Source organism: Indicator indicator, chromosome 1, assembly GCF_027791375.1.
Source record: "Indicator indicator isolate 239-I01 chromosome 1, UM_Iind_1.1, whole genome shotgun sequence".
Taxonomy (NCBI): Eukaryota; Metazoa; Chordata; class Aves; order Piciformes; family Indicatoridae; genus Indicator; species Indicator indicator.
Window position 1 is genome coordinate 30,385,314 of NC_072010.1, and position 23,883 is coordinate 30,409,196.

General features: G+C 40.8%; 1 protein-coding gene across 2 annotated transcripts in view; it reads left to right on the forward strand.

The window, feature by feature from the left end:
• Window positions 1–823: 823 nt before the first annotated feature.
• Window positions 824–23,883, forward strand: part of CAB39L (calcium binding protein 39 like) — a 68,372-nt gene continuing 45,312 nt past the window's right edge. Inside the window, exon 1 of one of the 2 annotated variants that reach the window (XM_054380987.1) lies at window positions 824–845. The gene's annotated coding sequence lies outside the window, so the exon portion shown is untranslated. Of the gene's footprint in view, window positions 846–18,757; window positions 18,795–23,883 lie in introns of those variants that run through there. The other variant, XM_054380979.1, reaches the window with a different exon arrangement.

The window sequence follows — 23,883 nt, forward strand, 5'->3', positions numbered from 1 at the left end:
CAATAATTAATGGAAATATAAGTAGTAGGAATCTGACCATGATGATGGGTTTCCTTGAAATCAGTCAGTGGCATTATACTGCAGCACTGAGGAGAGAGAGGCAGCCCTTTTGGTCTGAGCAAGCTGCTGGAGCTTATTCTATCTGCCATAGCAGGATGGCATTCTGTTTCGCCTGGCACTTGTCAGTGGGCGCACACTGCTGCAGTTCATCGTGGTCACTCACAGTAAGGCCTACCCTGAGAAAGGAGAGTGGGGGAGTGCTGATGCTATCTTTGGAGGCTAATACAAGGAATTTACTGAAATGAAATATAGGATTGACTGAAATCTGACTTTTGCATTCATGCATATGTAAATGTGCTTTATGGCAGTGTGATTGGAAATGCAGTTTTCCATATTTTGGGAAGTGAATGTTAACATGCAGTGAAGAGGTAACACTGGTGTAATCTGCACTCAAAAGCTTTCATTAGCAGCTGGGAGCGGTGGAAGAAGCTGGAAGCACATGAAGGCATGCCTCAGGCAAAAGAGAAACTAGTAATTTATTTTGCTTGTTACCTGAAACGAAAAGAATGGGAAATATGTCTTAAACAAAAATTAATGACTATAAGGAGGCAGTTTTGAAACACACCTGAGTTTGCTTGGTTTTGCTTTTATGCAGAACTGCAAGACAGGCTTCCTGCAACACAGCAAATTCTGCCAGTGAGCCGGTAAGCTCAGTTCTTTCCAACCTTGTTAGGTGGCAGAAGCTCACAAGCTAAGCTGATCTGACATCCCAGTAACCTGCCCAAGCAGCGTGAGTTTTTTGGGGCTCTGTGGTCTAGAGCTGGATTGACTGACTACGCTTAGAGGTGAGGACAACTTGTTCCACATGCTTACGTATTTGGTCGCACCTTTGTTAGGGTGAGAATGAAAGGGTTGACTGTCTGGTGAATGGTGCTGTTGACTGAGTTGCTGAATTACACTTTTGTGTTACATAGTTCTGGTCGTATTTAGAGACTTCAGATGAAAAATTGCATAGATGGGCAGACCACAAATGGCTGCTTTGAGTGGGAGGACATGAAGCTGGTCCAAAAGGAACTGTCTCATCCAGTTCTCCAGGGATGTTTTTTATCATCTTGAATGTAGGAATTTGGGTGTTTCCTTCATGCAGCCAGATAGGCTTGGGTAAGGTACAGAGGCACCAGTCAGGCTTCAGAAAATAGCAAGTCAAAGCCATAGACTTTGGAAAGAAATGAGAGTTTGAAAAATGTTTTATAACTCTCATTTAGCTTTTTGTCCTTTTCTGTTGGGACTGGCTCTTTGTTTTATTGACTTAATTCATGTATCTATATGTCAACTGAGTACTTCTGCCAGCTCCTTCTCTGTCACATCCTCCCTGTTAATCTTGGTGATTTAACTTGCTCATTTACAGATAAGTGTGCATAACTCATTCTTTCAAAATGCAATTTTAACATAGTATTCTCTTTAATTACATTGATTAATTTAAGTACAATTTGTACATTGTGTCTTCTCTTTTCATATGTCTAATCTGTCTCAAGTAAAATAACAGATCAGAGAACAGGGCAATTTTACACATATCATAGATCATTGCTTCTTTACAAAATGGACTCAGTAGGGTGTCCTTTGGTTTTGCTGTAACACGTTTATGAAAACACAGACTGATGTTCCCTGTAGGTATGTTGCTTACTAATTGGACTTACCACAGACTACTTAAAGGCTCTCAGTATGTTTATGTTTTGTTACTGTGTTTTGTAATTCTATTCCTATTGTAGTTATGTTAGATTTTAATTAGGTTGTTTGAATATTAATTTTTCCAGCTATTAAAGAAAGGGGAGATTTAGGGGTTCTGAGAAGCCTTTAAAATAGTTTTGTTTTACCTGTGATGTCAGCACAATTGCATTTCTGGCAACTAAAAGTCAAACCAATTGTCTGTCTGAGAAGTGGAGCTTCTAAAATCATAAACTGTTATGGCCCTAAGGGAGCCTTAAAACACAGGCAGAGACTAGCTAGGAAAAGGAAAGGGAAAAATTGTGTCACTGTTTAAACAATAGACTTCTTTCATATGAGGACCTAGATGTCTGTTAATTACCAACTGGCTTGAGGGCTTTGGAGTCAGGCCCAACATGCGGAAGCTCTTAACCATCCACTATCTGGCTTACCCTTCAAGGTTTGCATTTGAAGACTGGTAATTCAATGGATTTCATCTTTATAGACTGTTTATGTAGTAGTTTTCAGTTGTAGTTTCAGTGCTGGTTGCCAACCTAGATGCCAGACAATTGCATGAATACAGAAAGCAAGGACTGGTTTAAATTATTAGATAATGTCAGACCAAGTTGAGCAGCATGTGTTGTCTTTGCTGTGCCACAGCCCCACCGCACTATGCTAATCAAGACCTAAAACTGCATCCTCTAAATTTGGATGACTTGGACAAGAAGATCTGAAAGTCTGTGATCACAGTTGCACTTTGAAAGGACCTGAGATCTCTGGAAACCAGGCAGTAGATGCATATGATGAAAGGAGCCCAGAATAGATAGATGGTGAAAACATTTTTTAAAAATCTTCATTTCTCCATGTGAACACAGCTATATCTTTATCTGAAATAATTTTTCATTGGTATTTTCTGAAGCAAACCTAGTGCTTGTAAAGTATTCTGACCCTTTTGATGAGCTCTGTTTGTGGGTTTGTATGCAGAGATTCAAGTATGTGCAAAAAGTACTTCCTAAAGTGATGTAGCAGACAAAAATTTCTAATGAATCAATCAAGATTTGGTGAATATGCAGCATTCCTATTCTTGAGAGATGTTCTGTGGAGTGCTCCACAACTTCTTTTTTGTCTTTTGTTTTTTAAATCAATGTGTAGAGGAAGCTCTCCTGATACTGGCTGACATAAGGTTGATTAGTTAGTGCTAGTCTTGGTAGGAACTGTACAAAGGTGAGTGAGTGCCTGGTATAGAATTGGACCCGTCCAAGTAAAAGCTATCAAAAGGAGTCATACGGCAGTTGAAGTCATTGTTACTTGTGGATGGAATAAGCACTTTAAACCTATAAGTTTTGAAATAAAGGAATGTGACTACCACCATGGAAAACAGAAATACATGTCATGGGGTAGAGGTAAAACTCTTAAAAGAATATTATGGACTAAATAGTCCTTACTCATAGCCTCCTATGGGAAAACTTGTTTAGTTGAAGATCAACACTGGTTTTTTTAGCTGTTTGTTTCTCCTCATCCAGTTCACTGTGCTGCATCAGCAGTTGGTTTGGCGTGATTAATATTTTTTGTGTTTGGTTTTGTTAATAAGCATTATGAAGGGATGGGGAGTTCACAGTTCCCTGAACATTTTAAATTGGCACTGGCAAAGAAAAAAAATGGTTCTGTTCTGCCTGTGCATCTCAGCCTTCTGTTTATTTGTGTCATTGCTCGGGGAACTGGTTGGGATTTAAAAAAAAAAAAAGTTACTTGGCTCAGCTAATTTTATCTGAATTTGGTGTGCATCCACTAGGTATTTATTATTCCCTTAGGAAATTAGGCACAGCCTAGGGGCAAAAAGAGCGTTTGGAAATGGATTGGTTTCAAATTTTATTGTCAGTGTCATTTATCCCTATTTAACGTGTTTGTGCAACTACTTCTTTAGTATGAGCAAAGTGCTGGTATGGGCAGAGCACTTACTGTATTTGGGTTATTGTTGTCTTGCTGTCTTCATCGCACCACAGACTACGCTAAGCCTGGACCTCTCTGCATTCTCAGTTGTGCAGGGCAAAAAAACCACTCCTTTTTACAGATAATGGAGATGGATGGGTTTCATTGAATCATAGAATGGTTTGGGTTAGAAGGGATCTTTAAAGGTTATCTTATCCAATCCTCTTGCAGTGAGCAGGGACATCTTTGACTAGACAGGATTGCCAAGAGTCCCTTCCAACCTGAACTAGAATGTTTCCACGTATAGGGCATCTATCACCTCTGGGAAATGTATTCCAGTGTTTCACCACTGTCATTGTAAAAAAATGTCTTCCTTATATCTAGTTTAAATGTCCCCTCTTTTAGTTTAAAACTATTACCCCTTCTCCTGTCACAACAGGGACTGCTAAAAAGACTGTTCCTATCTTTCTTGTAGGCTCCCTTTAAGTACTGAAAGGCTTCAATAAGGTCTCACTGGAGCCTTCTCTTCTCCAAGCTGAAGAACCCCAACTCCTTTAGCCTTTCTTCATAGAAAGGTGTCCCATTACTCTGATCATTTTTGTGGGCCTTGTCTGGACCTGCTCCAGCAGGTTCATGTCCTTCTGCTGAGAGCTTCAGAACTGGACAACGTACTCTAGGTGTGGTCTCACCAGAGTGGAGTAGCATGATAGAATCACCTCCGTTGACCTGCCAACCACGGAGGTCTTCTTAGGGGCAACTGAATTTAACTTTGTTATTACTTTTTGAATGACTGCGGAGCCAAAGAAGCTATGTTGAAAATGAGTGAGGCAGCACTGAATAACTGAAGTGAGCTGTGGGCCCAAACTTTTGCATCCCATTTTCATAAGAAAGGTTACTTAAATGACTGTAATGTATGAATTTATCACTCTTTTCAAAGAAGTGGATACATATGCTGATTTTTACAAATTGTACAAATCAATTTAGATTGTGTGCAGGGTGGCATTTAAAAACAAGCAAACAAACCCCAAACACTACTAAGACTGAGTGCTGCTAGACAGATTTCATGTGTATCTGCCAAAAAAAACCCAACCAACCAATGAAACTAAAACAAAGCAAACCAAAAAACACAAACAAACCCCCCAAACAAACAAAAAACCACTCAGTACTGATAGTTATCTCACTGTAGCATGCAAATGTGTCAAGTTTATGATGAACCAGTTACATGAGTTGTGGTTTGATAGCATAAGTTTTAACTGAAGGATTAGTTTAAAAGTTTAATTAATTCTATTAATGAATTCATGGCAAGGTCAGTGCCGGGGTTACATGTGCATAAGCAGATCAGGATGTGTGGTTGCAGCCTGGGTGTAGGAATGAGGAAGAAGAAACTGGTTTTGCCACCACGTGTTGTAGAAATATTTTAAAATTGCACCCTCCCTTTCTCCAAAAAAGTACTCATGGGTGGATGGATTTTTTTTTCTTTCCTTTTGCTCATTTTTGCATTGTAGCCTGGATTGTCTGTTTCAGAAATGACTAGTAAAGGTAGGTTCAAGAATTTCAGGCAAGTTACACTTGGAAAGTCCATCCATAGTTCCTTTCACTTCTCCAAAAGCTGCATTTTTAAGGGAATCAAGAGAATTTTTTTCCCCCAGCTGTTAAGTTTTCAGGGTGCCCAGCAGGCTGATCTGGCTCCCTTTGTGGTCATGCCATTCATGGAATTGCTGCAAGGGAGGTGATGACAGTAAGAGATAGACTTCCCTTTTTGGCAATCTTAGAGCAACTTAATTGTGAAACAACATGTTTAAATTATTTTACAGTATGAGGGTTTGTTTTTTTTAAAGATACCTCAGTAATATTTGTGACTTGTGGTCCTCTTGCAAGAGACAGTTGAGGTAGAAGAAAGTACTGCTGCATAATTGAACTTTGAAATGTAGGGACGGTTGAGTGACAGCTCTTGGATTGGGTAATGTTAACGTTCCCACATCAGTCTAGCTCAAAGGCATTTGTACTTATTGGAACAAAGGATGCAATTCATTTGGTCTTAAGTGTGTGAGGGAAGGTGGGTGGGGCTTTTAAAATAAGGGCACTGGAAATTGCTGAATGCAGAGAGATTAAAACTATGTGGGAAAATTATTTCACTCCCTGCAGCTGTAGTGTTTCAAGCAACAGGTAACGTTCAGCTCGCTGTGACGCCTTTGTTGTATGTCAGCAGGGAGGCGCGGCTGTATCAGTTTTCCCTCCTCAAGTGTACCTTTCAACTGTGACTTTCACTTCCTGCAATTCATCGGCAGCCAGGCAGCTGTCCTTCACTTCTGTAAACAGGCAAAATACTACCAATTCATGGTGATTGTTCACTACCTGTTGCTTTTGGATAAAGGAGAAACTTTCTGCAATATATGATTGAGGTGCCAAATAGAGCTTTATAGGGTGACGGCAGGACTGCAGGGTGGTTCTAGTCTTCTGTAAAGGCATATTCTCTGTATATCATATAATCGCTGGGAAAAGTTGGTGGTTTGGGAATTTATTAGATAATTTTTGTTTGATTTTTCTGGGTTGTGGTTGGTTGGTTTTGGATTTTGTGGATTTTTTTTTGTTTTTTACAAACTGGCTTATGCAAATAAGCTAAGTAAGGGTGAATCTTCTAAACACAAGCTTGTCATACTGAAACTTTTGTTTACCTTTGGTCTTGTCTCCTCCTTATCTGCAGGCCATTAATAGATCATGTCTTTTACATGACAATCCATATTTAAGGTCTGTAACTGCCTGTGACATCTATTGCAAGTGCGTCACACAACCCTAGGCAAAACATGAAAGTAAAAGACAAAGCGCTTTTGGTCAGAGGCAGTTTGAATGAACTCTGAGGTTGGATTGGTTTGGTAGTCTTTAGATTGTCTGTTGTTTGGAAAAGATATTTCCCTTCAAAGAAAACCAGCATTAATGTAAGGAGATACATGCCCCTGCAATTCATCTCTGTTTCACCTGTTTGCCAGGGAAGGGAAGATTTCCTGAGATATCCTCATGCAATTCTGGTTTCTTGATGTAACAGTGTGAGAGCTGAAATCCCCCTCCCACACTGACAATAACCAGGCCAGTGCAGTCTGGAAGCAAATGAAGCTTTATTTTACAGACAAAACTACAATCTATGATGAAATGCAATGAATATGTACAAATATACACTATTCACAACATTTACAAATATGTACAATCAACAGAAAAACACAACAAAGCCCCTTGGCCTCCCCCTCCCCTTGAGGGGCTGTGCTTCTTCCCCAAGGGGCCTTTCCCCAAGGGGCCTCCCCCCACCTCTTTCCCCCCCCTCCTCCCCCCAGCCAGAAGGACTCCCCCCAGACTCCCCTGGCAAAAGGCAGAGAGTCAGGAAGCAGAGAGGCTGTTAGACTTAGTTTGTCAAGGCCAGTATGCGGGTGTGTGTTCTTCAGCCAGAAAAGAAGAAGCAGGCAGACAGAAGCGGAGCAAGCTGAGACTGAGACACTTTGAGTAGTGATTCTTAAGCATTTCTATCTCTCCAATGGAAGTGTTTAGAATAATCATTATTTTGCTTTCTTATACCCAATAGTGATTTATTTACATTCTTTCACTTTCTCTGCTCGAACTTTGTGAGAAAAAAAATTAAAGACAGTCAAAACCATCACACTAACCAAAATTTTGAGGATTGTCATGTAGCAAATGCTATTTAAGACAGTTAACAGAAAACAGGTATTATAAAATATCTAGTGCATCAGTTAGAGTAAGGGTTTGATATGGTGTGTTCAAGCAACCTGCTCCTGAAAATGTTATATTTGATGAAGATTCATTGAATTAAGATAAAATTCTGTGATGTTCAGTTGCTGGGTGTTTGTTTGCAAAAAACCCCCAACCTCTAAGGAAAACGGAGTTGGAAGAAAATGCAAAATCTTTCCTGACAGTTTTATCTAGGCCATGTAGAGTAGAAAAAGTGATAAATGTTAGCATAGCCTTGTGTGTTCACTTGAATTAAAGAGCACATTAAAGACACTTTTGAAAGATGAACTCAAACCTTTGGGAAGTCAATCACCATGAAAAGAGGCTGGACACATCTTAAGGATGAGTCCGTATCTAAAAACCCAGTACTGCAGGGTATTGAGGGCAACAGGCAGTGGACAAAACGTTCCCTGTAGATTAGCAGTAGCCAGGAGCTGATAGTTGAATAGACAGAATTCAGAATGGGAGATTTCCTTACCTCTCTTCTGACCTCACTTCTGGAGTAGAATCAGGTTTGATAGGTTCACTTCAAGATATATTTTTAAACTAAAGTCAGTATTGGTTGTAGATGATGTAAAGATCTATCTATATACTTAATGTAGATCGTGATGATGAAGTAAATTCTGAGTTGAAGTTACTTGATCATGTACCCATGCATGAACAAAATGGAGAGCCTTCAAAGAGCATACATTTGCAAATGAAAGAGTCACAGCAGCAGGAAGCAGAAAGTAAAAGTATGAACTTGCATAAAAGGAAGGAAAAATATTTGAAGTGGTAACTAGTTTACTATTGCACTAACATATTGATGGACTTCCTAGATTCTCTAGCACTTGAATTTAAATTCAAGATCCAAGATCTTTTAAAAAAACTGCTCTTGCTCAAGAAACTGTTGAGCTGCATCAGACAATAATTCATGCTTTGTGAGAACCATAATACATCTTTGCATTTCTTAATTCCTTTGTTCGTAGTAACAACATTAATTCCTTGTTTTCAGAAGAGGATAATATCTGTTGCAAACTTTTTTTTTTCACATAAGGTCTTATTTCTTAAGTCTATAGAAAGCATATAGAACCTGCCTTCAATTTTGAAAGATAAGACAATTGTGCAAACTGTCACATACTTTTGTTACTTTTAAACTTCCTAACTGTGTCTTTTTTATTTTTTCTCCTCCTCCTCCTTGTGCTGGTTTCGCACCAGACAGAATGTAGGATTTACCCTAAAGGAGTAAATAACAACACTTATACAGAATTTGGAAGTTAAATGAAAAGAATATTTATAAAAGCAGACTAAATATAAGGAAATAAATAAATAAATACACATATAACCCGACAATGGCCCAGTTCCCCCCAGGACCAAGCTCGAAGGCTGTGTTGTGCAGATGAAATTTCTCTCACCCTGTCCCCGTCGCACTAGGCCTTACCTCCCACACAGCAAACCCAAACAATATTAAGCAAGAGCAAAGTGCAGAAGAGCAAAAGGCAGAAAAAAAAAGAAAAAGAACAAGCTGTAACTTCAGATTATGTAGAGATTTGCAGGAGGATGGGATGGGACGGGATAAAAATATTTTGTACTGTCCAACCCCCTGGGGACCATCCAGCCCCCTGGTATTCTGGAATGTTCTGGAAAACTTTAATAGGACACTGGTCCTAAACCTGTAATAATCCTTCAAATGGAAAACTATTTAAAGAGATAGGGTGGTTATTGGGTTAAATGGTGGCAAATTAAATAGCTTATGTTTACATTGTTGGTTTCTTGGCTGATATACAGCTGTTTGGATACAGGTCTTTCTGTGCTGAAATCTTTTAGTGGCAGTTCTTACGGTTGTGAAAGTAATTTAATCCCATGGTGACAGCTAGTAGAGACTCTCTTGCAGTGGTCATGGAAAGCTGAACTGCTATGACTCTTGCTAGGTGACCTTCTCTCAGGATTCTGGCTGCTCTCAAAAAACAAGCTATTTCTTTTCACTCATACTTGTGTGGAAACTCCAAAATCAGCAATAATGCCAGACATAATTTTATGTCCTTATGAGCACTGCTGTTTTGAAATAAATTATTTTGGAACTTCTCTTTCTCAATTCTGCTATCAAGTCTACAGCTCTGAATCTTTAGTTTTGTTAGTCTCTGCTTGACTTAGCAGATACAAAATTTTGTTTGCTTGTGACCTTAGACTTGGACGTGCCATTGAGGAATGTCATGTGAGAGAGGGAACTGAGTTCCTGAACACATATCACAGTATCTATGATATTAGAAAATGTGTTCTGCAGGTGCTTGGACTTGGATGGGTTCTGACTGTGATATGTTTGTGGTTTGTTGAGGTATTTCTATTTTGTTTTTTTTGTGTGGGTGTCCCATCCCTCCCCCCCACCAAGATATTAGATAACTTCTCATGTCTGAACTGATACAGCTTAAGGCTTTTTTTTTTTTTTTTAATTTGTGAGGGGGTACATCTCACTCTCAGTGCTGATCCTGACTTTTTTTTTTTTTTAATTTGGACAGTCTTTTACTCTTCAGAAGTACAGATTTTGATGGCAGATAAAGTTATTTTGTGTATACACACTGCAAAACCATACACATAGGAGAAAAATAATCAGTTGCTTAAGAAGAGAGCAGATAGCAGACTACCAGTAGCATTAGAAAACTGTCATTTCTTGAGCTATTTCCAGAGGGCATGACAGTGTTTGTAAGTATAGATCTGTGCATGCTGTGTAATAAAGGAACTGTCAGATTTCATTGAGAGATCACAGTATATCAGAGGTTGGAAGGGACCTCAAGAGATCAGGTCCAACGCCCCTGCCAGAGCAAGATCACTTGGGGTAGTCCGCACAGGAATGCATCCAGGTGGGTTTTGAAAGTCTCCAGACAAGGACTGGGCAGCCTGTTCCAGTGCTCTGTCACCCTCACTGTAAAGAAGTTTCTCCTCATGTTGAGGTGAAATCTTCTATGTTCAGGTTTGAACCCATTGTTCCTTGTCTTATCACTGTGAACCACCAAAAAGAGCCTGACCCCCTCCACTTGACACCCACCCCTCAGATATTTATAGACATTGATCAGATTCCCTCTCAGTCTTCTCTTCTCAAGACTAAACAGCCCCAGGGATCTCAGTCTCTCTTCAGAGGGGAGATGCTCAAGTCCCCTAATCATCCTCATGGCTCTCTGTTGGATTCTCTCCAGCAGTCCTCTGTCTCTCTTGAACTGGGGGACCCAAAACTGAACACAGTATTCCAGGTGTGGTCTCACCAGGTCTATGTAGAGGAGTGATGTTTGCCAAGAAGATTTCGAGCAGTATGTTTAACCTGATAAGACCTATGTATCGAGAGCGTCCCATTTATGTCATGTAGCAAGTTATTCCAGGTACCCACAACCTTTCAGAGATTTTCATTGTTGAGGCTACCCAAGAGTAGAGTTGAATCACAGCATACTCAGGTACCTCAGCTACTCTCCCTCCAAAGCAATGATCATCGTGAAGCACACTGGTACATGTTGGGTTTTGTTCAGGATAGACTTCCTGTGCTAAAAAGGCCAGCCTGGGGCCTGCCTGCTGCCATTTAAGGAATTCAGGGAATGATCTTTGCTTATTAGTTAAAATATAAGGAACTCATTGGGCACTTTGTGGTTGCATGTGTCTGACACAGAATCATAGAATCAGTCAGGGCTGGAAGGGACCACAAGGATCATCTGGTTCATCTGGTTCCAACCCCCCTACCATGGGCAGGGACACCTCACACTACATCAGGCTGGCCAGAGCCTCATCCACCCTGGCCTTAAACACCTCCAGGGATGGGGCCTCAACCACCTCCCTGGACAACCCATTCCAGGCTCTCACCACTCTCATGGGGAAGAACTTCTTCCTCACATCCAGTCTGAATCTCCCCACTTCCAGCTTTATTCCATTCCCCCTAGTCCTGTCACTCCCTGATATCCTAAAAAGTCCCTCCCCAGCTTTCTTCTAGGCCCCCTTCAGACACTGGAAGGCCACAAGAAGGTCACCTCGGAGCCTTCTTTTCTCCAGACTGAACAGCCCCAACTCTTTCAGTCTCTACTCATAAGAGAGGTGCTCCAGCCCTCTGATCATCCACATAATAATGAATTTGTAATGTTCACTGTTGGGCAACACAGACAGGGGTAAAAGCTGATGGCTTTTTAGAAGAGTGGGAATGTGCATGGTTAGCTTTACCTCACTGGGGAACTACAAGTGTTGGGGTTCATAGAATGCCGTGCAGGTTAAGTGACTCAATATAGTGAGCTTTTGACCAGAGTGGACTATATAGATCTCTAGAGAGTCACTGGAGGCTCCATTCTGGGATCAGAAGAATACATGACTAAAATCTGTGATAGAGGATTTGTGATAACAGGGACCAATCATTACATGACAGGTAGGATCATCACATTAGAGTTATGTTATGATCTTTATTGTGGGACAGAAAGTGCAAGCATCCAGTGTTGCATTGACTGACCATGTATCTTACATTAAGGTAAATATATTTGCAATCTGACAAGTGACAAATACAGTGAATTGTTTGTCAGGAGGAATGACTTTAGGGTACTTGTGAAGACAGTGCTTCTCTGTGCAACTTCACCTCGATGAATTCTTGAGATTTTCTTGTGTGACTGCACAAGCCAGAATAAAGAAACACTTGCTTAATAATTAAATGCATTTTTCATGCACTATAATAATACTTCAGTTTTATGTAATTCTTCACCTGAAAGCAGCATCTTAGACTGTTTTTAACCTAATGTTATCCTGGGTTTGGTTCAACCATTCTGCATTAGCAGGATTCTTAATTTGCATGAGAATAGACTTAGAAGGTTGTTCTGTCTTTAGGTAGGATTTCTGGAGACCCTGCATCACACAAACAGACTATTGTTGTCCTAGTCTGCAAGAAAAGGACACTGCAAGCTGGGTACTGCCAGTATGTTTGTTTGGGTTCTATCACTGTATTGTCAAAGTACTTTATAGTCTTGAATGCATTCCCTTTCCCATGGGTAAACTAAGTGGCTTGTTCAAGATCACACAGAAAGGTATGACACAAATAGGAACTGGCTTTTGGTTTCTTTGATCTGGACTCATTTCTTCATCAGTACAGCACCCTGCTTCTGTATGTGACTTTCTGGTAGTAATTGTACTCTTGTCTGGGGCAATCCTTGAAAATCTAAAATGGTTCTGCAATTAAATCCTGGCCTTTGCTGCCCTGAAGAAATATCTAACTGGAATGCAATATATTATGGATGATGCTGATTTCTTGTTTGATCCCTCACTTAAGGAAAATCATCTAGAGCTCAGTCTCTTGGCTACTCAATCTTGAGCATCAGAAATGATCTGGAGCAATCTTTTGTATCTAAGTATTGCAGATATGTTTTCAACCCCCCCCAAGAAGAGAAACAGTTACGCTTTTAGGATCTGTAAAATAAACGTATGTGGAGCCATTTGTAGGTAGCATGGTGATTTTGGATGACACTTGAGGAAACCTCGTGTGCCAATTGCTAGAAGTGGAAGAAGAATAGAATGACCCTTCTTCTGGTATATATTTCTTTTTCTGCTTTACACTTGGTGTCAGCTACCTTTGGAGATGGGATTTGACAGAGCTTTGTCTGATCCAGAACGACATTTCCCATCTACTGGCATTCTTTAACAGTACATTTTAGACTGAACATCCTTGGGTGTTTGGTGCCACTTCAGTTTCCTCATACTAAAATGGATGTTATGGTGAGTGCCTCACAGGAATGTTTAACTTGTGTTTCAAATTAAGCTTAATTTGTTTGTTTGTAAGTCTTCTTGAGAGTCCCTGATGAAAAAGGCTTTAGACTTCTGCAGTAGTGGTCAATAGAGGAAAAGTCTTAATCCTGAAGTGCCTTCCACCTTGGTAGAAACAGAGCAAGACATTATATATGAAGAAATTATTGTCATCAAAAGCCAGCTGATCTGCCTAGTATTTTCATTGCCCATTAGCATTAGTGAGAAGAATAACCACTAATGCACCTTTTAGCTTCAAGCAATATTGGGAATTTTAAAGTTCTGGTTGGGGGAGCTCCTTTGTCTTTCACCATCATGGAAGTTGTAGGGAACATAGAGGTTTTTCACGTGAGCGTGTTGGAAGGGGATGTCTTGACATACTGTACTCCATGCTGTCTCACTAACTTAAGCCAAACATTAAGAAAATTGCTTGCTGAAGTTCCATTATTCCATCTGAAAAGAGCTTTCTTTTTCACATTTTAATTCTGTGACTGCACCACAAACAAACGTGGCCACTGAATTGCTTGACTATACAGAGATGGGATAAAAACAGTTTGGAGAAATGAAGGCTTTAATTATATTAAACATACCTGCTCAACTCTTCAGAGAGTTAGTAATTTTTGAGGACTTAGGTTTTGTTTTGGTTTGGGTTTTTTTTACGTACATCCACAGGTAAAATACATGATGTTGTCATGAGTACACTGTTCCTCCATTCATAAAAGTGGGAGTGTAGGTATGGTCCTTAACTGTGTTTTATGTTGGGACATAAAACAGTAGATAAGGGATGCAATTAACATTTTATAAGTGGCTCTTTAAAGCCTGTATAAAATTTTAATCTGTTTTAGTTTTTAGCTGTTAGGCTTTAGTAACCTTCTGCTTAGATAATTCCTGTTTAGGGGTGGTAATGTGCAAGAAAAGGGATTCATTTTAGCTGACTTTCTCTAAGGATAAAGCTGATGGATGCCTTTAAAAGGAGTAAAATTTAAATACAGTGGCCTGTACATGAAGTATTTAATACATAAAGGTTTGTGGTAGAAAGGACAGTGTTAATGTGTGATTGCTGGAGTGATGTACATGTGAATAATAAGATCAGTAAAATCTCCTGAGCAGTTTATAAGACATAAAGTGTGGCTCCTTAAAGAAAAAAAATTCTGTTAAACAACTGTTTAAATTTGCATTAAACAAAGTGGGAAGGGAAAGGCAGTATGTACTTAAAAGCGCTAGAGGGAGCCAGGGGGAAGAGGAGGGGAAAACGGTTGAAGACATGTTTGCATTGTTAGGAATAGCTTTCACCAAGCACCCATTTAAATCTTCTTGCTTCCTTCAGCTAAAATGCAGCCACAGATTGGCCACTGCTGCTGGCTGCCCTCTGTTTCCCCACATTTCACTAAAGAAATTTCTGTTTTCTAGTCCTGAGAGAGACACCAAAAGCTCTACTGGTTTTTAAATGACCATAAGGAAAATCTCCTGCTTCCCTGTAGAGATGGTCCCCCTTTTTTTGCCTTGTTTTGTATTTGGATAAGCAGCCAAATGTTAATTTGCCTTTCCGTGCTGATGGCTCAGTTCTGACCTTGTCTCCCTCTGACATTATATGAGGGAGAAAGGAAGTGGGGATGTTGGTGTCTGATCGTGTTAAGAATTGATTAGATGAAAAAGAGTTTTTATGGCAGTAATTTGGAGTGTCAACATTGCTCTTGCAGGGGATCTGAGAAAAATACAAGCTTTTAGAGTAGTATAGAGGCACAAAGTTACTGTAGAATCTCTCATTTTATGAGGTTTTAGAAGTGTTGTTTGGCACGGGTTTTATACTGCTTTGTTGTAAAGCTAAATGCCTTGAGTTAAAGTGTAACAGCTTTACGATGTAGATAATGTAAGTAATTTGGTTTTCGTTCTCCAATTTGCTAAGCTGCCACAATGTTGGTAGATGTAGGATGAAATCCTAGGGTGGGGGGGTTCTTTAGTTTTCAGGTTTTGGTGAGTGGAGGAATCTTTTCAGTATTCTGAAGTTTCTCCTCTTGATATCCACTATCACACAACTAAACCTGTTGCTGTGTTGAACTGAGTTTTGATGGCTTGGGGCCTTGGCATTGAACAATTTGGGGGGAAGGAATTTTTTATTACTATTTTAATGAATAATTTATTAATAATTTTTAATAATCTGCAGAGGGCTTTGGAATGCTGAAAGTCATCTTGGAGGGGGTGGACATGGGTGATTAAATGAGCAGAATTAACGTGTAAGTACTGCGTGTTTATCATTTGCTCCAATTTATTGCTAATTTATAGTCATGGTTCAAATTCCCTAATTTCTCTTTTCCACTTCAGAAAATAAATGGAAAGGGCAGGAATAATGGACTGGGGTTCTATTCTTGTGGTCTTTAGTAGATGGAATGATTTTAAGTTACAAAAGCAAGGACAAACATTTCTCAGAAGTACTCTAACGATGCTTTAGCCTGAGGACTCTGCTTACTTTAAAGGAAACAAATATAATGGAATTTAAATATGTGGCTGATGGAGTCCTTTAGCAGTGCACAGAGATTTTTTTTTTTTTCCTTCAGTGTATTTTGAGACTATAAAGTATTGTCATCTATTTATAATTAGATCACTCCAGGTTTAAGCTGGCTACATCTTACAGGTAAGAGCACTAAGTAATTACGGATTAATTCCAGTTGGATAATTAAGGGCATTTTCCTGTCATCTGAGAATTAACTGCACTGAAAATTAAACAGATTATTGGAATAGGTGGTTTTTTTTTAATTTTTCAACACTGTTTCTCCTACTGCAATACATGGATGGGGCAGGCATGTTTCTTGCTCTGCTGGTGTGTCGAGCGCTCCTATTAAAGGCCAAAAGTATTTCCTCAGATAGAAGAATGGCAGAGTTGAACTGTAAATTGAGTGTACATTCAATTTATTCCTCAGAACCAGGAAAATAAATATACTTAGTCTGAAACAGAGGGTTGTAATTTTCTAGATACATTTTCTTTTTTAATGCTTCCAAAGAGCTGCTTACTTGGAATGGTCTGTGATTACTTCAGGGAGCTCAGTGATAAATAGATTATCCAGTGGGGGCTATTAATGTGCAACTAAACCAATTTTTTTGTGATTAGTCAACTGCAAAGTAGCACCCACCAACATTGAACTCCACAGGTCAGCAGAAGGGTGTCTTTTTACCTGTTGAAATGGTGATGGATGCACTGTGGAGAGGATATGATATAATTTCTCTCAGGAGAGCTGGAGGAAAACAAGTTACTCTCTTAAACATACGGTGGAAATGAATGATATGGCATACTTCAATGTTTGTGTGGCCGTAGGAAAAGCCAGTACCTTCAGTGGTAGCCCAAGGGCAGAGTTTTTATCATTTGACTTTTGCTATGACGTTTACCCAAACACTGCAGTGTCTGATAAAAAAGAAAGGGCCAGCCTCAGTGTGGGTGTAAGGTGCCGCAGGACACAGTGCTCCTTTCCTCAGGGCTCCCTTGGTAAGGAAGCAAGCTGGGACAGAGCAAGGTGCCAATGAAATTATGCCTGGTGCCAGTTTTTCCCCAAAGTCCTTCTTGCTGTGCAATGTTACCTTGTACTGGTTGTCCTTGTGCCCACTAAGCTTTATTGAGAAAGATGCTGCTTTGGAGGGTGGTTTGACCTGCCCTGAGCTTTGCATCCACAGCATCCTTTGCTCAACTGTCTGTGGAGGTGGTCTAGAGAGGAAACGTGACCAGGGTGTTTAATGTGAAGCCTGTCTTGGAGGAATATTTCACTACAGGTTTGGAGCAGGAATTGCCACTTGGTGTCACTTGTTGCAGTGCTTTTGAGCACAGTGGGAGCAGCACTAGAGCATGTTACCAGTAATGTTTGGGACAGTCCAAAAACATGGTGCTGAGGTATCTTGATGTCTGTCAGGTAAAGTGTGAGCACAAACAGAGGTGCACTTTTACAGATAAGCGGAGAGAATAAATCTGCTGCTCTGAAGTTGGCTTGGTGCCTCCCATGCAAACCCAAGAGCAAAGGCAGGGAGGCTGAGGGAGCAGGGATGATTTCTGCCTCTGAACTCAGGACAGATGGGCAGGTTGCTGGTTCTTGGCTCTTCAGTGTGAGGATTTGGAAAACTTTGATTTGCCTCAATTAGGAGCTGGGATTGCTGGCAGAGGATGTTAGCCCTTTAAAGGTGGCTGGTTTATCTGTATTCCTTAGAAATGAGGTTTCTCATGGTTTTTTGATTGCCTTTAATGTAGAGCTGTGAATAACTACTGCAGGTGAGCCCTCAATTGAGATCTGATGCAACTGTAGCACTGGTATGTAGTGAGGGTTGGGATTTTGTCCACAAGCACATGTAGCATATGGAATTATTGTTAATAATGTAGGATTTGGCTGGGCTTTGCCCTGAGGAAGAGGGGACAGGAAGTGAAATCTCCCCCCAAGCTAGTGAGCTCAGCAGAAATACATGCTGAGCTCTCATCCCTGCTGGGGCTCAGCTGAGATCTGGGTGAGGATGGGATTTAAATCCCATGGGATTTAAATCCCGTCCTGCTGTGTCTGCAGTGGCTGGTAAAGCATCCTGCTTTCCTTGCTCTCAGTGCCTGTTGGACAGATGGGGTGAGGGAGAGACACTTGCCATTCCATTTGGGGATTTGTAGTGCTTGCTGAGCAGTAGCTGCCAAGGGAGAAAAGTGAAGCATTAAAAATTTCTGTAATTGCATTTTGCTGTATTTATCTGCTTGATAAATTGTATGATTGTGGGTTTGTCCCCCCCTCCATCATTAGAAAAAATACTCTATGCTAATATTCTTCTTCAGTGTGATTCAAATTTTGCTTAGAGTATACTGCAGGGGTTGAGTTTTTTCCCCCTCCAGTATTATTGTAGAGAAGTATTTGAATCTTTATGTTACACAGTCAGGCAGGAAGCAGCTTAACTTTGGTTTCTCTGGGCAGGACTCTGCTGAAAGACATGGTACACAAGCTTGTTGATTTTATGATTATCTTGTGACAGCAGCTCGCCGTTGGGCTCCCTCATTTGCATTCTCAGCAGGATGACAAGGTGAATAATTTAATTGCAGCAGCCTCTGCCACGTGATGGTGCAAGGACCCATCAGTGATGCCTCCCCAGCACCCACAGACTTCGGAGGGAATGGAAACTTACAGAAGTGATGTGAAATCCTCACATCTCCTCCCTTAACCCCGGAGAAACCTCTCGGGGGAGCGATCGCTTCTTCCTTTGCTTTTCCACGCGTTCCTCTGACGTGGAGCTTGGGGGGGGGGGTGCGTGTGAGCCTGCGAGCAAGACAAGCGAGGGAGTGGGAAGCGGGAGGGCACTAGGGAGGGAAAATGCACACCCGGTCACGGAGCTAGTGGGAGCAGGAACGGCGAGGAGCCGGAGCGAGGCCAGGAGTCCGGCCACGGGCAGCGGGGAGTGGAAATTTACAGCTGCTTGTGAGCGCCTGTGCGTGTTGAAGCGATCCTTTCTGTTCACGCTTTTCCAGAGGCTGCCGGTGGCTCGGCAGAAGAGCAGGACGCAGAGTCGCGGGATCCCTTGTCTCTGCCACGTGTCGTTAATCAGCAGTGGGGAATAAAGCAGAATTAAATGGAAGATAACTGAAGGTGGCTGCTGGCAGCGTGGGCTGCGGGGAGGAGGCAGAGCTGTCTTCAGCACCTGGCCATGGGGCTGCGCGGGGCTGCCTAGGAGCCCCCACCTTTCTGCACGCAGTAAGTGTCAGCCAAAATTATATCCTCCCAGTGACAGAAAGTTAAATAATTTCACAAAACTTTTGTTTTTCCAGTTAGCACCAGCCTTTTCATAATAGCACACTTGCCTGCTTGTTCTCGGTACTTACACTGTTAGCTTTTTATAGCTTTGTAAACTGTGTTACCAGGAGTGGCTTTTTAAAGCAGGCAACCCTAAACAATACTCCTCCTGTTACATAAGGCACTGGCTCAGCGACCAAGTGCTCTGTGTCCATGGAATATCTCTGGAAATGGCTTTATTTACAGTGAGGTTTCCAAAAATAAAATATCTGCAATATATCATTTCTCTTGCTCCTCTCTGCTGTCTGCCTGCAGCTGCAGACTGGCTCTTGAGATGCAGAGGAATGAGACTATGGTCACTTGCATAAGGCAGTAGAGACGCTTAGAGATGAAGGGAAGATGAGTGCATGTGAATTGTCACAAGAAACGGCGTGTGTAAATTAACCATCTCATTACTTAAGGCAGTAAGTCTTGTCAACCTGAAATGCTAATTCTGTACAATGGGCTGTTCATGAAGTCATTATCAAGGCAGAACTTTCATTATGCTTAAAGGAAGTTTGTTTGTTTTCTGAGCAAAGACTCTTTCTTGGGCCAGTATTAGCAATAAAGTGAAATTACTGCTATAGAAAATTATTTTAATGTGTTACAAAGCTATTAAAAGTAACAGAGCAGGCTTGCTAAGAACATAGTCTGGTGAATGCTGTGTAGAGAGGTAACCTTTCAGTAGTATTAAAAAGCAAAAATAGTGTTCATGTTCCTCACTAATGGATTTAGAGGAAGTCCTATTCCCTCCTGGCTGCTGCCTATGTTGTTTAAATTATATTACAGGTTTCCACTATTTCTACAGTTATTATTACTACTAGCCCTGGAAACTGAACTTGGTTTCTCTTTTACTTAAGTAAATGAAAAGCTATTAAAGGCTGTTCTGTTAAAATTGTGTATACTTCAGAGGCAATAGTTAGGAGACCTCTTTCTGCATGACTGATCTTGTGGGAGTTTTCTTGTAGACTACAGTTAGTTATGGAACTGAATTCTTAATTTTTTTAGGTTTGAAAGACCTCCGTGGTGAGAAATGGAAATAAGCATCTCAAATATTCCTAACTCATCAATCCTGCAAATTTGGTACCCATAAAACCTGATTTATTTTTAGTTTTATTCAATGTAAAGTAGTAACCTGCTACTTCTAGCTGGTTCATTAACATGAGTGGGAGAGCCTGTGTAATTCTGTCATAGAGAGGTGGCTGATGCTGGTGTGAGAATAGGGCCACAGGGTGTTAGCTTCTGCATGGGTTCACAATATGAATGTTACCTGGCATTGCAATGTGCAAATGCTGAATAATAATAACAATAATTATAATATTATAATAATAGATGTGGTGGGATAAGTCTTGCTGCAATAAAAGGACTCTAGGTAGCAAAGTCAAACACTCAAGGAGTTCCCAATGTTACTGCTGGCATTTATCCATGCCAGTGTAGTCTATTCTCTGTCTCCGACTCAGGATACTTTTGTTAAGCTTGTCTCATCACACATTTACACCCCTTTCTCATCATCACTGCCACATTTTGGGCTTGACTGGTGAACACATAAGCTACAGCATGTGTTCCGGCAGCCCTGTCTTCTCTAATCTTCTTCCATCCCCTTCTTCCCCCCTTGTGCTGGTACAGCTCTTTGTAAAACTGTGGGGAGAACTGGACTAGAAACCCATGTGACCTTTTTCTTTTTTCCTCCAGCAGACTATTTTTTGTTAACCTGAGTCAGTTCTCTGACATGGCTCACCACATGGCTCTGCAAACAGCTATACCACTCCAACAGAACTTTAGGGATGTGAATAGACATGGAGCAGGGTGACACTCTCACAGAATTAAGTGTTTGTCAAACTGTGGCCTCAGCGACCACATAGCTATTTGGTGTTTCATTTTATCCCCTGTGTTTGGTGAGAGACTATACAAGCGTTTTGTTTTTCATTGAATGGGCATTCAAGCACTCAATTAAAAATAGAATTATTAATTTCTTCAAGTGCTTGCATGGAGCTACACCACAGTACTTGAGTGAAGTATCACCACAGATGCCTTCAGTTTCATGACAGTGTTGAACAACTATGTGATACTATTATTCTCATTCTGCAGAGGTGATCAATGTTTTGTGTGTTCAGGTGAAGTTTCAGCCAATATCCACCTTCATTCCAGGTAATGCAACAAGTAGTCAACAGCAAGGCATGATGAGTAAATTCCTGAGTTTTTGGAATAATTTCATTACCAGGCAGAGATAACATTCATTTATCCTAACCATAAAACTGTCCTCTCTCCTGTTAATCTTTTGTCCCATTTGCAAGGTACCTTCCAAAATCTGCAACTCATTGTGGATTTGCAAAGAAGTTACTTGTTGTGTAGCTCTGATTGCTTCTGAGTATTGAAGAAGATGTGGGTCATGTGAAGGGACTGCATGAGGGAGGATGGATTGGACTTCTCCAGGTGATCATCCCATATGGGACCTTCCATTCCGTGGTTTGAGTACATGACTCTGTAATTGCAGCAACTCTCCCAATATGGCAGGAGGGAGAAAGAGGAGAGAACAAAGCATCCCTTCCATTATGCAGGGACTGGATTAGGCAAAATCATGGAGGAAGTGTGCTAATTCAGGCCCCAAATGTAAGGGTTTTAGATGCATTGGGGTGAATGAAAAATTAAGGTCTTTGTTTTTTCCATTCAAGAAACTCTCACCCCATATGAGTTAGTGAAATATTTTAGTTCTTATCAGTAAGTTGATGAAGGTTAGGAACTAAAATGAGACAGATGTCTGATACTTGAAGAAAATTTTTTCACTCATTCATTTTTGAAGACCAAGTGGCTTGTCCAGAGGAGCGTCTCAAAAGTGCATTGATGGGTTTACATCCTCTCTCCCATTCTTGTCTTCATGGGCAAGTGGAAGCAGTTGGTAGGGAGCTTCTTAACTGAGTTAAATCATAATGGGCTGATGAATAGAGTGATGTTGCTGTCTGTGTTTTTCCTTCATTGTGCTTACAAGCTCAGCTGCACCGTAGCCTTTTTAGAAAGGATATGGTTAAGAGAACAGGAATGCTGGAAAAGTGCCTATAAATGGAACTGAATCTCATATTGTGCTTTATAGCTGTATTAAACAGCTTGAGTTACACTGTTTTTGGCTTTTGATACATCACCCCTTTATGAGCAGATACATGGATAAAGCATAGACTTTGGTGTCAACCGATCTAAGTTTCGTTCCTGACATGGCCATTCTATTGGGGCTTTGGGTGAGTCTTCTAATCCTTCTGTGCTTCATCCTCAGCCTTTGCAGAGGGGACAGCATAACAGCAGGTTTATAGGGTTTTTGGGAGTGAGTCTGTATTGGTTAAGTGTTTGCAGAGTTGGAGCCTTCTGAGGTAAGGCATGCCCTGAGGACAAAGGGATGTTATATTGCTTTTGACAGCCTACTGAATACCCTAAAACTCACATCTTGTAAACTTCTGCCACCTGTGGCTTCAACTCACTGCTTTAGTTTGTGTGATTTTTTTTTTCATTAATTTTTTTACTTATTTTTTTCTGACTCAGACAGGAACAGCCAAACATGTAGAAAGTGGTGCTTTAAAACTGGCACTTAGCTTAAATAAAATCAGTGCCAGTTTTTTCTCCCAAACAAACACAGAATTATATTCCTTGAAAGTATTTTTGTAACAGCAGGGCTCATAAAATGTGCTGGACACTGCAGCTCTGGTGGCTGAAATGTCCTTTTAATACTAATGGCAGCAGCAGGCTTTGGAAACCACCATTCCTTCTACAGCACTGTCCTGGGACATATTCCCCATGACCAAGCGAGACAACCTTTAAGGCTGAGAGAGTCAGTCCAGTGAGACAGAGCTGTGTATTTCCTCAGTCTCATAAACTCCTCATAAGAGTACTGTTTGAGGAACATCATGACAATTAAATGTTTCAGAACTGGTCCCCCTTTATATATTCACGAGTGTCCACAATCTTTCTGCTTTTATAAAAACATATGTTGAATAACCATGAGATGGAAAAAGTTTTCCTAGAAAGTAGGAGAGAAAGGAGCTCATTCAGCTCCCCTTGCTGCCAGACAGTGGTGTCAAAAACTTATGAACAGATGCTCTGTAGTGTTCCTGGTAGAGCAGATCATTTCAAAACTCTCAAAGCTCCTGTGGTTGGAAACCTTTACATTTTCAGCTTAAGTTTATTCATCATCAGTTTATAGCCATTTGCTTCTGCATAAATGAAGTGTTCCTGCTATTTGAGCTGAAACAACTTCTTTGGCTTTCCTTTATTTCTGTTCTAAGCTTACCAAGGCAAGCACTTTTAGTCTCCTAGACATGCTCATCTTCCCATCTTTCCAGCCAGCCTGGGCTTCTTCTCTGCACCTGCTCTAATTTCTCTTGATTTTATTTGGCTGCAGGTGTTCAGGATTGTGTGCAATATTCTGTATGAAGTTCCATCAAGACTTTGTACAAAGATCTGAATACCTTTGTATTTCTTAATTCATCAGATTTGTGTTTGTCTCTTTCCTGTCTGTAAAATATGAGTGTAGTCACCAGGTGTCTGTCTTTGTCATTTCTCATTGCAAGTCCTCAGCTTTAAGCAGGTATTCATAGAATGGTTTGGGTTGGAAGGGGCTTCTAAAAGGTCATCTAGTCCAATCCCCTGCCATGAGCAGGGACATCTTCAACTAGATCAGGTTGCTCAGAGCTCCATCCTGATGAGCCTGGCTGCTGTCCACCCAAGGCTGCTAAGAGAGCTGGTTGATATTGTGAGGCTGCCCTCCATAATCTATGAGAAGTCATGGAGATCAGGAGACATCCCTGAAGACTGGAAGAAGGCTAATATCACCCTCATCTATAAGAAGGGTTTCAAGAAGGACTCAGGTAATTATAGACCCATTAGGTTTGTTCAGCCTTGAGAAAGGAAGGCTCAGGAGACACCTTATTCCCATATACCAGTACATAAAGGGCAGCTACCAGAAGGATGGAAAGCTCCCTTTTTACAAAGAGTCACATGGAAAAGACAAGGGGTAATGGGTACAAGC